Below are 18,349 nucleotides of genomic sequence, written 5' to 3'. Positions count from 1 at the left end.
AACTTTTCAAGATATTTTTCTTTTTCATCAATTTGAAGTTGTAGAGTATCAATGATCCTATTCTTTTCTTCTATACATGTCTTGAGTCTAGAAATTTCTTCACAAAAGCTATCCACATCTATAGCATCCATGTAATCATCATCTTCAAACACCATTAAGAGTTTATAGTCATTACCTCGTTCATCTTCATCACTATTTGATAGACCATCATTATCTTCATGAGTGTAGTAGCTTTTCTTATTTGCAATCTGTTTCTTGTTCCATCTAGCAGGTTCCTTTCCTTTATCCTTATGAGGACATTTCGTAGCATAATGACCTACTCTTCCACAAGCAAAGCATTTAAAAGGTAACTTACCTCTGAACCTTCCAGTACCCCTTTGAATATTTTTGACAAAATTTGATTCTTCTTCTTCTTCTTCTGGCACGTGACTTGCTTCATAATAGTCTCCTTTGCCCGAAGCCTTGAAAACAGCTTCTCTTCTGTCTGATGGACCTCCCTTTCTCATTTCATAAGCAGTTAGAATTCCGTGTAGCTGAGACATAGTAAGAATTCGTAGATTTTCCTTTTCTTCTATTGCAGACACTTTAGATTCAAACTTGGGGGACAATGATCTTAGAACTTTTTCAACCACAATAGCCTCTTTTATTTCTTCACCCAAGTTTTTCATGCAATTAACAATCTCATCTACCCGAAGGAAATAGTTAGCCACACTTTCATCATTATACATTCTGAGATTCTCATACTAAATCCTGAGGGTTTGAAGTTTAGCACGCTTTACCTGTTCATCTCCTTCGTAGCTCAAGATTTCTTTTGCGGATTTATATTGCATAACCTTCACGAATTCTGTTTGAGATAGGCATCCCAGCAGAGTATTGACTGCTTTAGCATTTGTTTCATATTTCTTCTTTTCGGCTGTATCTGTAGGAGTAGCTGAAGGAAAAGTGTAGCCTGTATCTATGATATCCCAAACTTCTGTACCAAGAGATTGAAGATAGGCAGTAACTCTTACCTTCCAATAATTGAAGTTTGTCCCATCAAAAATTGGTGGCCTGATTGATGCTTCCCTCTCGTAGTTGCTCATGATGAATGATCTTCCTTCAAGCGATCAAGCTTCTCTGAAGGACCTGCTCTGATACCAATTGTTGGAAATAATACTGAGAGGGGGGGTGAATCAGTATTATCAGGTTCTTTTAATAAATCTTCCTTATTTATTCTTTGAATTATTTTTTCATGTCAGTACCATAAAATAATGAGCATGAACAAAGAAAACAGATAGTCACACCAAGGAACACAAGATGTAAGGTGGAAACCCAATGTGGGTGAAAACCACCTGCTGCAATATGTATCTATCTTCTTTCAAATTAGAAACTCCTTTTACAATGGTTTTGTACTGGTGCAGTCCTTTACCAGTACGCAGGCTGCAACCTGCAGAGAGCTACAACTCTCTCTCGTTTTTCCAGTCTCTCCTGGAAGAGAGCTACAACCCCCTACTTCTTTTCTTTCAAGGATCACTTTTTCATAAATTTTCAAACTGGATCCATAAACATCAAGAGATCATCAAGTACAAGTAAATCACCCAGTCAACTGCAATAACCAGATCAACAATAACAGTAAACTAAACCTAGAACACCTTATCAACAGAGAAAAGTCAGCCAACAAAAGATCTTAAGACAGATACGCAGTTTTTCTTTCTCTGGCCTACAAGCGTACGCACTTCACCTTCTGCTCCCCTGCGTATACATGCAAAGACCCTTCTGCCGCACTACGTACCCACGCACTATTTCTTCAATCACGCTACGTACTGTTACCGTAGGCACGCACCGACAGATACTATCGCGCCGCGTACTGCTACTGCAGCCACGCACCCGCAGATGCTATCGCGCCGCGTACCCACGCACCTGCGGCTTCTGAAGCATCGCGTACTTTCCCTGTGCCTACGCACCTGAACCTCTGTCGCGCTGCGTACCCACGCACTGCGCCTTCTTCTGCTCTGCGTACCCACGCACTTCTCCTTTTTCTGCTCTGCGTACCCACGCACTTGCACTGTTAATCACCTGCGTACTTCTGGTTAGGGCCGAATTGGCAGTCCACCAGTGTGCTACAGATCGTCAGATACTCAGATCTGATCATGCGCTCGAGAGATCACCCTTCACAGATTCGCTTTCAACTTCACTTTTATATAGATCAAGCTTTTAAAAACAATAACCCAATATTTCAGATCTTAAGATATTCAATTTGCAAAAGATGCTTAGCCAAGTGATCTCCTTTGCTTTATATAGGCAAGCTCTTCCTAAAAACATGGATCAATACCATAGATAATCAATACAAGGGGCCCAAAACATGGGGCTCAATAATAATAATAATATAAAATAGTACCACGGGCCAAAACCATAGAATCAAGAACGGCGGGCTAAATACCACGGGCCAAACATAAGAAACCCCACGTGAGTGCGCTTCTCTGCCTTGAAGTAAGTGAACTGGGGGTACGCACCTTCTGAACGGGTGACCTGCGTGTGTGGCCGCAGTCCCTTCACGGTGTACCTGCGTGTACGCACCTTTTGAACTATTCTCCTGCGTACCTCTTAATTTTCAACATTTTGAGAGCCTAATCAGAGCATTGCCACTTGAGGGTGTTGCCATCAAGTACAACATCTGTAGCATAGAACCATACCAGAATCTTAATGCCAACAGAGTATGGGAATTTGATCTATCCCTGATCAGAACAACATCAGTGGCTTCTACTCTACCAGCTGGTGGCTTACCTGTCTCATTAGCAGCTTTGGACAATACAACATTTGGAAGAGGAGAAGAAGGTACAGCATTTAATTCATTGAGTAGCAATTTTTGTTGATGTTTAAGCCTACTAAGCTCAAACATAGTGATATTCGCTTTCGTTTTCTTCATGTCTTCAATGATGTTGTAATCCATAGAGTCTGCAACTACTAATGTTTTAGATGATGAAGGTGGATTAGAAGCTGATCACTGATTTTGACTAGGCATCACTGTAGACTTCTTTGTGGGAGCCCTTTCTTTAGTAGTATTACCCTTGTTCTTTTTCTTTTGAGTTGCTTGAATAGGTTCGGGAGTTCCTTTACTCCTGGTACTTACTGGAAAATCTTCCTGTTCATTTTCAGTATCAGAATTGGGCAAAATGAAGTCCCACATCCTACGACATTCTATAGCTTCCTCTTCTTCAGTTTCTTCAGATGATAAGACCATATCTTCTTCTTCATCATTCTCAGCGTCTGACTCTGCGTTGGATATAGCATTAGGGGTTTTGATTCTGGTTTCTTAAAGTTTCTAAATGGCTTCTTAGTTGAGGTCTCAGCTACTTGTTTCTTAATTTCTATCATTTCATTTGACATAGTTTTTAGAACCTTTTGGAGACCTTCCATATCATACGGATCTTTACCCATTTTCTTCTTTGAATCATTTTTGAAGGTAACTTTTTTAGATTTTCTATCTTCAAGAGCAGCTTTATTTTTTAAAGTGATGATACGTTTTTCCACAGCAATTACCTCTTTCATATTCTCTACTACAGTAGGTTTTGCAGCTATATCTACAAAGATAACCATGTTTGAAGGTAAGGTTGATATGTACCATTCACTTCTAACCTGTTCACAAGGTTTTGAGACAATAGGAAGCTTATTCAAGAGTTTATTAAATCGTGAATTGAACTCTTTTATAGGCTCTCTAGATTCCATTTTAAGATTTGAGAGATCATTTATTAATGTTTCTATGGATCTGTCATCACCATATTTAGTTAAAAATTGCTCTTGGAAAATATTCCAACTAGTAATGGATCCTGATGGTAACGAAAAGTACCAAGACTTGGCTAATCCTTGTAGAGTATATTGGAAAATCCTTACAACCACATCTTCTTTAGTAACTCATTTTAAATTCACTGACAACATAAAGTTGTTTATGTGTTCATCTACTTGAATGCCTGCATCTGGATTGAATTTTGGCAACCATTTCTTAGGATGGGCTGGCAATGGGTTCAAAGGTGTAGGCATTGTGACTGCACCAGGGTTGTTCCATGGGTTCTGTGCCATTGTTGAGCTACTAATGGATGATAGCGGAGATGAAGTTCCAGATGGTCAAGAAGCAGATGTTATTGAATTTCTAGATGGTTGAGAAGAAGATTTTGAAGTTCCAGTTCCTTGTTGAATAACAATCTGGAGTGGGGGAGTGGATGGTTGACAGGGAAAATTTTAAGAACCCCCCCTAAATTTATATGTATAAAAAATTGGCGAATCTCCGTGGTATATAGGAAAAATGGAAGGCGATTTTATCAAAAGTATAATATGTATATATAATTTTTTGGTGAATCTCTCACCAGGCATGGCGAATAATTCACTCAATTATAAAATCTTGTAAGATATTGGTGAGTCTTTCACTAAATAATAAAACTTTGTAAAGTCCTAGTGAATCTTAGCATTGTGAACTCTTACATAATTTTTTGAAAAAGTATAAAACCATATATGACAAGAGCCACATGGTGACAATATCACTATTTTTTTTAGATTTCCACAACATGGAACTTGTTTATAAAATTATAAAAAATCCAACCAAGTCCCTTATAATATGTAGGTAAGCTTATAACAGACTCTGATACCTCTACTATGCTTGTCTTTATTCAAGTGTCATAGCTGCTATACTTAACACTGTGAATCACAACTCTCTCAGAACTCAACTCTATAGTGTAATTAAAACCTTTGGAAATTGAATCTGACAACTCTATAAAAAGGATTAGGGAAATAGAAGCTTTTGTGAATGAGCCCACTAACTATCACTGCTAAAAAATCAATTTAGACTATGAAGCCTTCCATCTTGATCACAATCATGCTCACGATCAAGGGAGTGCGATCACCTGGCCTGACATAATGGCCATCATAGCTTCCAATAATCAACAACCACCTTGCAAGGACATCCTAGCTCATGTCTCATGAATTTTATTCATCAATCTTAACTGATATAAATCTTATAAAGATAATATTAGAATCCTCTCCAGATTCACTGTTAATACAAGGGTAAAGGAAATTTTCTAGCTCAAGGCACTAGCCAATACCAACTTTGGTATTTGTGACCCCTTTGTGGGGATGCACCTACCCTGCCCCGTTGGGTTTCTGCCTTGTAACATAGTTCAAGCATCACAAGAATTTCTAATCTTCCTACTCCATTAGACACACTTTATATGCTATACATAGTGAATGGAAAAGAAGCATTATAGAACACACAATTTCACAGAAGGAAGAGAAATCTTAGCGAGTTCAATATCAAAATCTTAACCACTGATTAATAAAGAATAACAAGTAGTGTAATGAATTGTTCCGAGTTATTTATTTACAAGCTGTAAAGAATGTAGTGGAATGGAAAATATTACTTAGGCAACTCTTCAATATTTTCTACTAATATGTCTGTGCATGTACATATGAAATTAAGAGCATTGGTGAATACAAAGTTTCCTTTTCTCTTGCCTCCATTTTGACAAATTAGTGTGAAATCAGTGTTACTTTGAATCTCCTTTCCTGTGTGGATGTTTTGACAAATCAATGTGAAATCAAAGTCACTTTGAATTTCCTTTCCTATGAGGGATCACATCCACAGTTGATTAGTAAAAGATAATCTACTATATATTATGTTCAAGAAACTGACTGCAATCTACAGTGGAAACGAGACCTCAATTCTTATTCTGAATTTGAATATCTCAGGACAACATAAGAGATAAAAATGCATATGGCCTTAGTAGCTAGAAAACAATCACTCTGTCATTACAAGACCACCTAGATTTCGGCACTTAATCTAAATAATGGCACTAGTTGCAGTGCTTATTTGCATTAACACCATGGAAAAGCAACAACAATGTTTCAAAGCACACTTACTGGAAAAGTTGTAACGTTCCGAGAATATTTAATGATAGCATTTGAACCTCATAGCTATGGTGGGGAAACTAGGGAACCCAAATCTTGGAAGATATCTCATACCAAATCTGAGAAAAAAATAAAAAAGGGAAAAAATCAAAATCTATAAATCAAGCAATGAATTGTTTACAAATCAAATACAATTATTTTAACTAACAGTGAAATTGTGGTGATATATTTAAATATTTAGTAAGAGGGGAACTTCAAACCATGGAATATTACCTTTGTCATTACTGTCATCCCTCAGTGACTGAGATTACAAATCAATACTTATGGAAAGATTGTAAGAAATTATGTGAAATAGTAAAGCATAACCTCTATTTTCAAGCAACAAAATCAAGACATTGTTACATCAAGAGCCATAATTGATACATAATCAATGAATCAAGTCCTTGTATGGCACAGGCTTGTTTCACAACCTCTATTTTCTCAATAACAAAATCAAGATATTGTATGTGGTTATTTCCAAAAAGAAACTGTGTTCTAATTTGGAAGAGGATCTTATCAAAAGACATGGATTTATTCAAAGCTACAAAACCTAATGGGTTACTGAAAAATAAGTTGGAATATGGGATCATGATACTTAAATTGAAAAATATTCTTTCCTTTTAGAAACATTACAGTTATACAATGTTTTTTGAAAGCATTAGAATTTGAAATTGGGCCTTTCTATCAAGACAAATTTTCATCAACAGAATGTACTTTCCTACCTGAAACATTGTAGATATCCAAGAAAAACTTGAAAAGCATAAGAGAACTTAGCATAATGTACTTTCTTTCCTTCCTTAACATTCTTAAAGAGTTGAGATTCCCAAGTCATCAGGTAACTTTCGAAGGAAATGACAGTTAGTAATAGTCCAATTCACAACTGAAGATGTGTCACAAATACGAGGGGGCATCTCCTCCAAATCACAAAAGTGCTCCAGGTCAAAATCTAGCATTATTGGAAGCTTAATGCTCGACTGAGTGTTATTGAACCCAGACATTTTTCCAATCTTCACTAAAAGCTTAAAGATAGCTTCTCTAAGTTCTACATGACTTTACTATGCTTTTGAAGTGGGGGCACATGCAGCCTCTCCAAGTGAATAGTCTTAAACTAAGTGAAGATAAGGCCGATAGATCATTCAGTGTGGATCTCTTTAACCCATAATTGAATACTATATCTATATTGAACCCATAATTGAATACTATTACGACTTTCAAATTTTTCATGGAACTCAAAAATGTTGGAAGAAAGTATTTGCTTCTAGAAAAGAGTAAAACTAAAGCCTCTGCATGAGGACAATTGATGTCACACCACTAATACTTCTCCATGGAATTTGTATAGGTAAACCAAAAATGTAGAATTCCATTAGAATATTGTGTTTATTGAATACACAAATGAAATCATTGCATTTCTTTAAAATATCTTTTGAAATCAAAATTACCGAAATTACATATCGATAACCTAGTCGGTGTAGGATAAAATTCAGTCGTGTCATTCACAAAAAGCATGAGAAAAAACCTAATACTATATATAAAACCAAGAAAAATTCAAATTCATCACTTCTACGGACCTCGTAACCACCCTGCCAATACACAAGTATGTTCTTGTTTGCAGTTAGAAAAATTACCCAAATTACAATCTGTTTACTCCAGCCTATGTTGGAAATTTATAGAAGGATGACTAGTGCAATCAATCCATTCCTTTTAGCCCTGGATTTGTTTCAATTTAAAACAGAAGTATACAAATATACTTGTCCAATGTCTACTGCTACTGAGCATTAGTTAATTCATAAGAAAGTATGTAAACATACAAACATAAATTCACACTCATGAATATCCCAACTTTCTATCAAGTGCTATGACTAGTGATGGAAATCACAATTATTTTCAAAAGCCTGGAATCATGCCTAAGCATCCTCTATGAATGACCCAACGCCTTCCTGGTTAGCTCTCTACACTAAAGTTGCAACAAACAATACGACATTAGGCATGGCTTGAAAGTAAAAAACCATTGCAGAACTCAGGCATAGATGGCAAGTGCAGATTGCGTTTTCAAGATATCGGTTAGAAAATCCATAGCATATAATACCGCAAATTAAGAAACTCATATGTCCTGTCTGTTGAATATTGTAGCCAATTTTCTCACAGATTATACTGCAGAGCATAAAACTGCTCATAAATTAACGTAACACACAGGCTTCATATTCCTTATATACGGCTTCATATTCCTTGTTTTTCTTCAAGTTTGTTGCCATTGATCACACAGACCAGAGATAAATCATGGGGGAACTTCATTGAAAGCATGGATATATAACATTGAAATAGTAATTGCACATATTTTGAATAAAATTTGTATTGTTTTATGATTTCAAAGAAAATTAAATATGTCAAAATAAAATGTGGAATCTAAATTTTTTTTACAAGACTTAAATAATTAAAGATAATAACAAATCTTCCCAACCATTCAAGATAAATTTGATTTAACTTGAATGCACATATTCTTTATTTCCATTATCTAAATGTTTTACTGTCATGAAAAATAGATATTTCCATCTCAACATATGCTTGATCATTTGACATTGCCCTTGGCTAGTTTTTAAAGGTAATGGCTAAACATTTATAGAAGTTCTAATATTGTAAGCCTTACCATTTCCCTTTCATTTGTCAAGTTTAATTTCCACATTTTTTATTTCAATGAAACATTAAAGGTTGCAAACTTTGTGGTTAAGATCCAACTGGTAGAAGAAGGATGACTTTCTATGAAGCTCAAACCACTCACAGGACCCTTTAATACCACCATGCTTATTTGGCATGCCCAGGGTCTACAGAACCACAAGACTGACACAATAGATTTCATGCTTCAAGAAAACAGAAATACTTCAAGCTCGATTTCCATACATTTTTTTACACGCACTATATGGTCTACCATGTCCTCTGAGATGGACAGAGGTTCTTTGTGAAGACACACCAAATACAATTGAGTGATTTATGGCACAATGATTAAATAATGATGAGCCAACAAAATATGTACTATTCAACATAAGATATGCTCACTGAAGGGAAAGATTACTGGCCGAGGATTTAAACTCCAAACACCTAATTGGAAGTTGGTTTATGTGGCCTCAAACCAGATGCGCTTGGACTCATAGTTTTTCCTTGACTAACCAGGGGAATTTCCGAATGCTTTTCCCCTCTGTGAGGGCTATGTGTCTGTCTGATCTCACTTATACGAGGGCTATATATTTGTTTAGCTTTTGCAATTTGGGGACTTAATGCAGACTCAGATCCATGAATTGGTGTGAAATCACTCGAGCTAGTTATCTGTGGACTCTATGTGTGTTTGACCTCACTGCGACTTTGTGTAATAATCTCATCCAAAACTTCGCCATCATTTTCACCTGTTCCCATGCTTCCTAGTCCGAACCCCTGAATTCTAGCTTCCTGCAATCAATATATGTTACAGTTCAATTTATCACTGTTCGTGCTGGAGGGCTTATGAAATAGAATTGAGTAATATTTTTAAAATTTGTTTGATATGTGTCTTGCACTCACTATTATATTGCATGGAATTCCAGGGGCTTCTTCATACTCTGCTGCATCCAATTCTTGAAGATGTGCTCCTTTGAAAAACTTGGGAAGGATATACTGCCTCGCTGGGGCTAACAAGTTACAACATGATCAATAGTGGGAAGAGAACGCCATCTATAGGCACCCATGTGATACCAAAACATGCCATCAAATAACATGTCTGGAAAATGGTGAAAGTGGAAATTGTCTTGAAAGGCATCGTTTCAAGAAATGTAGCATGATACTCCTGAAGTTCTCTGTAACCATTAGTTCAACATTGATCAACTTTGAAAACTATATTACAAGCATTAAATTCAATCACATTATAGTTTGAATAAAGTTCATACTTGTATCTACGGCTTGGAGTAGTGAAAAGAAACAATATCCTTTCTCAAAATTGATTTCCTGGCAAACTCTCTATGGCCATGAAGGCAAAGTAACCCCAAAGCACAGAAGTTGGGATCTTTCTAATGATGGGCATTGCTGCAAGGCAGCCAACCACCATCAGAGATTGCAACAAATTATTCAATTGTTGTTCTTTCACCTCAACAGGAAGCAGGTCATCCACGTCCTTGTCAACATTAAAAATTGATTCATCAACAGGGGCATCCATATTCCTAGTACTTGCAGCCAACTGAATTATGGTCTCTTTCAATTCCTTAAGTGCTTGCACAAATGGTTGGGACATGACAAGACAAATAAATAAAGGGAGAGGAAAATTAGATAAAATGAAACACCCAAACTCAAAAATAAGACCATTACCAAGGCAGGTGGAGGCTGATAAACCAGTGGGGTTTGCGTTTGCTCATAGGCTTCTTGCATGTTTCCGTATAATTGCCCTAAGGTTGAATTTTTCTGCATACTTTTCCGGACTGTTGTCACTAACTTGCTAAGCACCACTGTAACAAAAGTACTCGTAAGATACTCATCTATAAAATGTCTGAATTGTGTCTTTGCCCTGAGAAGTTGCAATTGATAATTCCAATATATTGGTACCTGATGTTTGAGGGTAGCTAAGCTTTTCATGTGCATGGGAGATTGAGGAATAACACCATTTGAAGGAGGTATGCCAACAAGACCACATAAAATAGTCTGCCACAATAAAAGGAAAATTTATGAATCCACTAGAGATTTTTTATGGAGGTGAAAACAAAGAATGAAGAGTTAGATCAAGATGTCTTCAGGAGAGCAAGAGCTCTTCCAGAATAGGGTAGCTAGTGACAGTTGAACCTAAACATGAACTCTGACAAACATTACAACATAGTTCTAAATAATATATATATACTGAGGTAATTTGCATACCAAAAATCCTAAGAGAAGTCATAATGGTATGAAGAAGGTTTTCTTAAGTTGAATTCCTTTTGTTGGGCAAGTTGGGATGCAACGCTGTGATCAAAATAATAAAGCACTGCAATCATTGTTGCTGGAATGAAAGCTCCAAAAATGTATAACAATGGCACATCAAGCATTTCCTATGTGGAAAAATAAGTATTGTTATTGCATGGAAACGAAAACAAAAAAGGAAAAAAAATGGATTCTATGTTTTGAGGTGGTGGATGAAAGGCAAGATCAGTGCCTTATCATGTTTGGGCTATGGGAGCATGCATTTTATGTCAAAGGGATAATATAAAGAAGGATTATGGGTTATAAGCAGCCAAGGATCATCCCCATGCCTTGTGTTGTTGCCACCCCCAACCTTGCAAAGTTCAAACCAACTGTCTTCCAATCAACGGAAAGGCCAACACCACCGCCTTCCAAATCACTGAAGATTTATTGTAGGATTTATTTGGATATCTTATACAATCCTCAGCAGATAAAGGTTGCACAGTGTATGTACTTCCAACTCACCACCTTTCTCAATAAGCCCTTCCCTTCTATAATTCTCTAGACATATTTAGCAGCCAGGGCTCTTTCCAAGCAATGGAGATTTTAAATGTCCCATGCTCACAGCTCTTTAGGAACAACAGTTTTTTTCCATGAGACCCGAGGAATATTCTTTTTTTTGTTTGTCCCTAGCGCATAGGAATCTGAAACTAAGTCTTCTTACCTGTTCTAGAACCTGTTTGGGAATAAAGGAAAAAAAACACTCAGTACACAGGGATGGCTTCAAGTAGGGATTTCACCAGCACTAACTTACCCCCCTTGATGATAACCATCTATTACACCATATTGACATCTCCTTTTCAACCTTAGAAACCATCCACACCCATTTTATTTTTTTGCAGTCACTGAATTTAGATAAAAACTTAGCGTTGCGATTACAATTGAGCTAATTGAGAACCCATATTACAATTATTGTATTGGGGACATTGTTATTCGACTGGCATCTGTTGCAGAGCTACTAGAAGTGTCTGGTGTTGTTGAATCATCAGTGGATGATAAGGTGTGTCAAAAAATCTCATCACTTGAGAATTGTATGAAAATAGAAAATGATTCAAACATTGAGAAAGATTGTGAAATGGAGCCAAAACCTGAGTATGGTATTAGAACAGAGCTATCTTTAGAACATAGATCTTTGAGAAAAAGACAAAAAGCTAAGGTTGGTCTGGCCTTTGAGGATTAGTCTGGTGATGATAAAGAAATTGAACTGAAGCCAAAATGTGTAAAGGAGACCAAAATTACAGAGAAAATTTTCCAGCAAGGGTCTTTAAGAAGGTGTAAGGCTAAAGTAGGTATGGATACCAAAGAATCAGATTTATCCTTGATTGAGAATATTATAGGTCTCAAAAACGGGGATATTGAAGTGATGTGGGCAGATGGAATGATTTAAAAAGTAAGTGCTCTCTTGTTTTTGCTTGGATCTATTCTTTGTTACATTGATTTTTACTAACAACAGATGGCAAAGAATTTCAAATGATCAGTCATATTTGACAATCGTAAACAACTTAATTTCCAAATAAAGTTTTGTTCAATAGTCTTGAAGAACTATAACCACCACAATCCAGCGACACCAATGGTGCAAATCCTTAACAAAAGTGGCAATTTTTTTTTTTTTTAAACATGGTATACTTGATCATGTTACTTATACAGGTTTCCATCTATTTTACCAGTCTCCAAAGAGAAACTCACTAGTGAGATGATGCAGGCTACGCTACAATAGGCCAATAATATTTTTATCCCCACAGCTAATATACGGGTCAGGGTACAAAACCTAGATCTTTGAAATACTCGTGCTCCTGAGCACTACGAGCAGTGATGCGTCTACTGGGCTCCAGGCACAGCATTTTCTGGGAGGGAACATGGTGGCATAAAAACAAAGAAACAAACAACAAAGTTGTCAGCATTAAGAAAAATTGTTACCAGACATCCTTTGATCATATTCCAAAGAAAAAAGATAATGTTTGTCCTCACCGAGAGAAGATCAATTCCTGTTGGCTCAAGACCTAGAACATGCACCTAACCACAAAGCAACTAAGAGGGTCAACGCTGTTAAAACTTCACAAAACTTGATCATAACCAAAACAACTTTAGCAAGAAGACATGTCAATCACCAATGAAACAATGTAAGAACCTAAATTTATGCATAATTTCTTACACAAACAAGAGAATGCTACAACTAAGGTGGCAAAACAATAATCAACTACTTAGCCAACCTCTTCTGAAGAAGCATAGGATCACATGAAGAAATGAGCAGGGATCATCTCCATCATTAATCCAAAGAGTTCAAAAATGTAGTGCTACCCATGAGCAAACAACACCAACAATGAGCTATCCATGTAGATCAACTATCAAGATAATCACAGAGTTACTTCATCATCAATGCAAACATATGGTGAATGAAATCCATTCAAGAAAAGACATCAATATCATAGAATATACCCTTATTCTCAACAAGGCACCCCTTGCATTAATTAAAAAATGATACAATGTCACTGAAAGCCTTTGTAAAACCATCAAGAACAAGCAGGTTTAAATTTTGAAATATAACTGGAAAAAAATTGTGCCTCACAATAAAAAACGTGCTTTAAAAACAGAGTCACTAGTATATATCATATTGCAAATTTTAACAAGACTTCTTGCTCAGAAACAAGCATCATTTATATACAACATTTCACGTTTTTCTATGGGCTGGACTTTTGAGAAAATTTTCGTGGTTAGAATCCAAAATAAGCGTTCTCTTTCACAGTTCACCATTAGAACCTTGCATGATTCAAAGCAAGGGTTCCATCACCATTGAGATGTTATCATCAAAACCAGCATAAAAACCACTTGAATATCATATCCTCTACACATCAACATAACAAGTAAATACTTGCACTATAAAGCATAGAAAACCATATTGCACAATATTATAAAATACCCTGTCAGTAACAACAGATGACAAAGAATTTCAAATGATCAGTCATATTTGACAATCGTAAACAACTTAATTTCCAAATAAAGTTTTGTTCAATAGTCTTGAAGAACTAGAACCACCACAATCCAGCTACACCAATGGTGCAAATCCTTAGCAAATGTGGCAATTTTTTTTTTTTTTTTTTCAAACATGGTATATTATACAGTTTTCCATTTATTTTACCAGTATCCAAAGAGAAACTCACTAGTGAGATGATGCAGGGTACACTACAACATGCTAATAATATTTTATCCCCACAGCTAATATACAGGTCAGGGTACAAAACCTAGATCTTTGAAATACTTGTGCTCTTGAGCACTACAAGCAGTGATGCATCCAAAAACATCGAAAAACTCATTTCCAAAATTCCTACACCTTTGTCTAACTACAAACACATCTAATGTCAATTGGGTCTAGCTCCACTGGATAGGTGGAATGATTGTTATCCTACCTACAATGTTTCTATTCCCACCAATGACATGTTGATATGGCCTTTGGCCCTAAGGAATTTGCTTAAGCCTAGGTGCCATCCTCAGAATGAGGCAAAGTTCCCTGGGTTTTCTCAGGATATATTTTGCAAAAGGCATTTTAGTCAATTGGGCCTAGCCCAAGAAATTGAGGGGGAATGTTATCCCTCCACACCGAGGACCAATTCTCACAAGTGACATGTTGACCTCTTAATGAATGTATTGTTGATTTCCTTGTACCCCAAATAATTTGGGTTTTATCCTAGATACCATCCTCAGAATGAGAGGAAGTGCTAGAACAACATGAGGACAGCATGAGGTAAGTGTGTAAAACTATCAAGAAACCTATTCTAGATACAGTGTTCCACCCTAGCCTAGGAATGACATTTTTAAGGGTTCACATGTGTGCATAAAAAGCACCTCACCCCACCTCAAGCCTCGCGCTCCACTATCTGAGCAAATCTTCCATGAGGTCAAGTAGTAGGGGGAATTAGCACTAGAGGAAATTATAATTCCCCCCCCCCCCCACAGAACTCGGGTGAAGTTGTAGAGGTATAAAGTCACAGGTAAGCACTATCCATAACAACATATCGCAAGGTTCCATAGGGATTTTGAGTCGTTGTTTTTGAGTGAGATGTGTGTCCAATCATTTCTTTGTAATTCGTCAATCTAGCTTTTATAGGATTTGAACCATTGAATCTGGCTTCATTGGATATCCCTAACCCTAATGAACTAGTGGATATCACCATCACGTGTGGATAACACTGCTTCAAATACAAGACCCAGTAGGGTAGACTGAACACATGAACTCATGCACCCAACACACTTAGAAAACTACACCATTCACAAAATAGACATTCGTGCATGCCCTCCCCTGGATGGGTAACTGTTCCTTCCTAATTGAAGACAATTCATTCATACATGTGCTTCATCCAGTGATCCTACTAAACTACTGCGCCTCCATTAGAGGATCTCTTATGGGCCCCCTACTAAACATGAACTTTCCTCTGTACAAGTTGGAATGTATTTGTTGAAGGATGATGTTGTTGCCGAAGGAGAACAACTACTGAGAAATAGGTAAAATCTAAGACTACCTCCACTCTTGTATCAGATAAAAGTAAAACTGTTGTCAAATTAAGCAATATTGTTAAGCAATTTTCTCTTTGTATATTCAGCGAGCCAAAAATGAAAAATATTATATCATATGTGGGTACATGGAGCAGTTAGAAATCAGTCTATTGCCATAGACTGAAACGGAGTACAACCCTTTTACAAGGCCTATGGTACCAAGTGGAACATCTAGTTTAATCACAATAATATTCATTAGCTTGTAGCAATCTTCTTTTGGAAAAAAACTAAAAGACCTTTATTTCACTTTGAATTTCAAATGCTTGTTAAAGGATCAAGTGGTAGTTGCAAAGAACAACTCAAACTGGGTGATATCAAAACAAAATAATTTAGTATTTCCAAGACAAAATAACATTACTGATGTATCTCTGAATTCCATGAAAACAAAACAATTTGATGTATTGAAATGATATTAGGAGATTAGTAAAGAGGATCAAATGAAGTGATGTTATGGCCATACCATTGTATCCATTTACACTTCGAAAAAAGAGGCTCAGCAACACCAAGAACATTGAGTGCCCTCCAAGACAATGTAGTCCTTGTGGTTTGTAGAGAGCCTTCACACTCTAACATCGAGCTCTTCAAACCAACTCTGCACAAGGTCATTACAAATGTAAAACATCAGCAAGACACAAATTTGGTAGTAAATATGACCAAAAGAAGAACTAGTGTAAACAATTTTCACAATCCTGCTTTTGAAACCAACATTATAATCTCCTTAGCATTATGATCAGCTGTCAGTGTTCTTCCCAGGTCAGCGAACTCAACTCTATCTTGACAAAGTGTAATTGCATAAAAGGAATGTCGGTCTCATGCTAATAGGTCTCCTACGATGAATACGCAGGAACCTAGTACATAGACCATTTTTCTCTTCGCTTAGCTACCTAGGGCTTATTTCCCTTTCTAAATATCAATAATTCTTTTCCAGGAAAACATAAAATAAGAATAATATTTTACTATATTCTAAAAGGTGAAGATGCTGAAATCATGCCACAAAGTGAAAGGAAATCAAATATCTTTCCTCAAACCACCAAATATATAAAGAAAACAACAATAATTATAAAAATAAAACTAGATCTGTCGATCTATGCATGAAATGAGTCAAGCGACTAAAAAAATCTGACCAAAACAAACCAAAAATTTCAAACTTGACAAAATCCTATAAACAAGCAGCAAAAAAACCTCTAAAATTTTCTAAGATATTAGAGCTAGACATCAACGCAATTTCATGTACTTGAATAAGCCCATTGTTGCTTAGCATTAGACTTCTTAAATTAGTTATTTATCAATTAATACTAGGACATTGTCTATGTGAAAAGAAATAGGTCCCAGCTTCATCAAATCCGACTTCATTTCAAATCAAAGATCAAATCCAAAGGACACTAACTCGTTACTCTTGGATGGTGCTAAAGTTAAATACACAATATAACAAAAAATAAAGATATGATAAAAAAATAGACCTGCAAGATTGTATTGGTCGAGTGTGACAGGGACACAATAACTGAGACTAGAGAGATTTATAGAAGGTGGTAATTACTACTGTGTGTCTATTTTGCGATTAGTGGTATGGTGGAGAGACCTACCAAGAAGGGACATTAGTCTCGGGAAAGTATAGTAGGGAGATCCATAGAGCATTTATGTAAAATGAAGATGAGAAGTGTTGTCTTCAAGTTAGTTTATGTTATGGTAGAATTTTGTTGGTGATAAGTGGTAACAAAACACTTACATAAATAGGTAAAAAGTAAATTTGGGGCATGAGTTGGACTGGCTCATGTTATCTCATCCCTTAATGGTCCTAAGGACATGTGGGGACCTGAACAACTTAGCACTTGAAAGACTTGAAAACATGGCTGACAAATGACAGACAAGAAATCGTTAACAAATCACTTGAAAGTCTTGTTAAATTTGTTATTTATCATTTAATAATATTCAGACACTATCTATGTGAAAAGAAATAGGTCCCAACCTCACCAAATCCAGCTTTATTTCCTGTCAGATAAGAAACAAACAATGTAATGATTAAATATGAAACATCAATCTTAAAATAACAAACATCAAAATAATATCGCTACAATGTTACAATGAAAAATACAAATATAGAACCTATTTTTACCTGAAGTTGACATATAGTAATTTCGCAAGATCAATGGTACATGTATACCAAAATAAGAGTCCTAGGGTATTTCAATTTCCTAGTTCTCATCTTGGTCCTCATTTTCTAAATTGTGAACATGATCTTCTCTAAATGAACTGTCATTATGAGCCTCCAAAACATTATGTTCTATATATCAAGTTCATTAGAGAGATTTGTTATATTGTTTTCTACCCTTCTATCACAATCTGATCGCCAAAGAGTTAGTGCTCTTTCATATGGAAAATTGTCAATGTCATACTTTGTTACATATAATCTTAAACATGTATCCACATGTTTATCAAGCTTGTTCCTCAACTTTGACTTCAAGAATGATAATGCACTAAACATTCTCTCATCCTCCACTGATCGCAAAATCATGGTTTGACACAAATCTGCTAATTTGAAATATTCTGATATGTTTTCTTGCATGTATTGACTAGCACTTAAAGTAGTCCATAATCTTGTTATAGCACCATTTTCATTAGGATTTTCCAAAAAAGGATATTGCTTCCACATTGTTTCAGCAAAGCGTCCACCTTGTTGATACAATTTTGATGAATCTAAAATACCTTCAATTTGTTCTCCATGTATCGAGACTTTCTTGCAAAAATAGTCTACTAAACATTTTAATCTTTTTTGAAAATCAGCTTTTAAAGTTCTTGGACATTGACAATTGTTCCAATATTGAGGGTATACCACACACGTGGCCTCCAACAATTCATCTCGAGGAAATCATTCTCTTATCTCTAATGATAGTGATCTTGCAATTTCTATCGAATTTTGTCTCACTAAAATCACAATATTATC

General features: G+C 36.1%; 1 pseudogene; it reads right to left on the bottom strand.

Moving 5' to 3' along the window:
• Nucleotides 1-2,980: 2,980 nt before the first annotated feature.
• LOC149207450 (putative boron transporter 2) lies at nucleotides 2,981-10,946 on the bottom strand (annotated as a pseudogene).
• Nucleotides 10,947-18,349: the final 7,403 nt, after the last annotated feature.

The sequence above is a fragment of the Pinus tabuliformis genome, chromosome 1_2 (genome assembly GCF_031772625.1).
Source record: "Pinus tabuliformis cultivar Carrire ecotype Pingquan chromosome 1_2, CPIR1, whole genome shotgun sequence".
Lineage (NCBI taxonomy): Eukaryota > Viridiplantae > Streptophyta > Pinopsida > Pinales > Pinaceae > Pinus > Pinus tabuliformis.
This window is presented reverse-complemented; position numbering and strand designations above follow the sequence as displayed.